This window comes from Triticum aestivum, unplaced genomic scaffold (assembly GCF_018294505.1).
Source record: "Triticum aestivum cultivar Chinese Spring unplaced genomic scaffold, IWGSC CS RefSeq v2.1 scaffold64753, whole genome shotgun sequence".
Classification (NCBI taxonomy): domain Eukaryota; kingdom Viridiplantae; phylum Streptophyta; class Magnoliopsida; order Poales; family Poaceae; genus Triticum; species Triticum aestivum.
The window spans coordinates 1-2883 of record NW_025229563.1 but is presented as its reverse complement, the minus strand read 5'-3'; the positions used below and the strand labels follow the sequence as shown (position 1 = coordinate 2883).

Sequence of the window (2883 nt, the reverse complement as noted above, 5' to 3'; positions counted from 1 at the left end):
GTTGACAGTTGACACGTCGTACTGTCAGTCAGCGAGTTAGCGTCTGTTGTCCGGTCGGGAGGGTGTTTCCATGGTCACTAAATCTTGTGGTCTCCTCCGTAAGACCGTAACTGCAATCAACACGGAACCATGCTTGACAGTAATTAACTGAATCCTTGCAAGCTTAGTGTAGCTGCTATCCTCTTCTTTCTGTAAACCGAATAGCAACATATCTCAGGCTTAGGCATGGCCTGTGGACTGCTGGTCCGTCACTCACAAAGAAGCGCGAAAGAAAGCACCGGCGTTTCCTTACCACAAGACGGCGATCAACCCACCATTGACCCCCTTTCATCTAACCGCGACGTCCGATCCACCCCGTGGTGCAGAGGCTCCCTTATCCAGTGTCGGCATCTGCTCCTCGTTGCAGTTACTCCTTGTGATGGACAGAGAAAGCTCAGAAATGGTTTTCAGAGAAAACTTCGGAGATGGCATGGCAAATCGATCCTGAAATACACGCACCTTCGAGGTAATCCTCTGCTTAGATGAAGCTGCAGGAGCCCAGTGAACTATACTTTCCTTCAAAGTTTGCTGGCTTGTCTGAAAACGAGTGTTTACCGAAAAAGGCTTCCGCCCGGTTTTATATATAAAGTAATGACCAACAACACACCGGTACAAACGCACGCCACCACAACACACGCACACACCCAAGACAAGATACATAGATGCTGAACGCAGCGACACCACCCCAAGCACTACAAAAGAAGTCGGGGCCTCGACCGTGAACACGCCACCGCGAAGAGATGAAACCGCATACGACGAACCGTGGGCTCCAAGGAAATGACACCAGAGCGCCGCCACCGCCCGACCCGAGGGTCAGAGTTTCCCTGGAGCAACACGACGGGCAATGATGGCCGCGACAACGCCTTCAAGAAGGGAACGAGTTTTGCCGCCGCCGGTCTGTCCAAAGAAAGAACAGGTTTTCACCCCGGCCAAAAGTCATCGCCACCGGACTTACACTCCGGCGACCATGCCGCCCACACGACCATAGTCACCGGACAGCACCAAGCCACGAGCTCTGCCCGTGAGCACCGCATCACCACCATCAGGGCCGCTGCCCCGGCATTCAAGACCTCGACGCCACCTCACCCGCCACCCATCGCTACCCCAACCAAAGAAATGGGTGGAAAGGCCCCGCCTTTAGCACTCCTGAGCAGCCCCTAGCGCCGAGACCCACTAGGCCGGCCAAAACTGGTCTCCATCGGCTCGTCCTGCCGCCGGGCGCGAGACGAGCTCGGTCTTGCTGCTGGACGCGAGACGAGTCCGGTCCTGCTGTCGGGCGCGAGACGAGTCGGTCCTGCTGTCGGGCGCGAGACGAGTCCGGTCTTTCTACCAGGCGCGAGACGAGGTCGGTCCTGCTGCCGGGCGCGAGACAAGCGATGGACCGCAACCGGGAGAAGGCCAACCCTTTGATGAAGGTAGTGCCCGAACGACGAGGAGAGGAATCGATGGTCGACGGGGACACTCACCGACGGGCCAACGCCAAAGAAGTCCGGCCGCCGCCGTGAAACGCCCCCGACCACCGCCGTGAGCCACCACCATGCCGTGGCAGCCCACATCCACGCCGGGGCCCCGAGGAACCGCCCAGAGGCCCCACCGACGGCCATGGGCCAGATCCGAGGAGCAAGCCGGCAACCGCCGCCACCCCTCCAGAAGCCGCGACCATGACGAGCCCCGGCCACCGCCCTGCGCCACCAGCCGGGTCCCCGGCGACAGATCCGGTCGGATCTGGCCGAAAACCGGCTCGCCCGCAACCTCCTACATCGCCACCGCGTCAGATCCACCGCCGCCATGAGAGCGCCCACCACCACCGCGAGGCCCTCCACGCCACCACCACGAGCCAGCAGCCCCGCCGCCGGACCATGAAACCACGCCGCTGCGCCCCCCAAAGAGCAGCGCCGTCGCCCGAGCAAGGCGCCCTGCATCGCCGCCGCCCAAGCAGGGAGAGACGAGACCCCACCGCCGCCAACACCCAATGGGCTTCGCCCGCCGGTGCGAACTGGCGGCGGCGAGGGAGGAAGACGAAGGGGAGGGGGGCCGGACGGCGGCGCCCTAGGGTTTCCCCCCGGTCGCCCGCGGGGACGACACGGGAGGAGGAGGTCAGGAAAAAGGACGACGGGGGGACTTGCATGAAAATGAGTGTTTTACGGAACCGCCCGAAAGATTAGGATCGCACGAGGCGATCTAGGAGGCGACGAGGGTTCCCTGCGCGCCGCCGGTGACGCCGCCGGTTCCCTCTCTCTCCGTCGGCCGCTCCGGGGGCGGGAGGGAGGGGAACCTCGGGTCTGTTCGCTAGGTGGGTGTGTGGTAGGGTTAGGGTTGAGGGAGACGCTGCCGAGGCCGTTGCTGTGGTGTCGCGTCCGAATAACTTTCTCCGGGCTCCGTTCGCGGTCAGGCGAGGCTTTTGCCTTCGTCTAGGAGCCAGCGGGGTTGGGGATCCCCGGATCTCGTCGAGGTCGCGGGCTATGGTGGCTGGAGGTCCATCGGCACTGGCCGTTTGGGTCCTCAGATGGGCGATGGATGCAGGGAGACGAAAACCCTTCTTCTTCCTTGTTGGTATGATTTGCTGCTGCTGTTCTTCTCCTTCCTCTGCGCTGATGCTGGTGGGAGATCCTGCTTTGCCCGGGCTGATGGCCCGGCCACGGTGCTGGACCGGTCGGATGACTCGAGTTCTCTTCCTTCCGAAAGAGACACTTTTCGCGGCACTCAAAGCCAAAGATGGCGACGGCTGTTGCAGGTATGTTGGATTGATGTCCATGCCCTCTCAGCGCTGGTGTCAAGAAAGGAGGAAGCAGCATGGCGGCAATTGTACCGAGGTCGAAGATGATGACCTGCTTGTGACTGGTT

General features: G+C 61.4%; 1 pseudogene; it reads right to left on the bottom strand.

The window, feature by feature from the left end:
- Positions 1 to 1643, bottom strand: part of LOC123175150 (BTB/POZ and MATH domain-containing protein 2-like) — an 11698-nt pseudogene extending 10055 nt beyond the window's left edge.
- Between the last annotated feature and the right edge of the window lie 1240 nt (positions 1644 to 2883).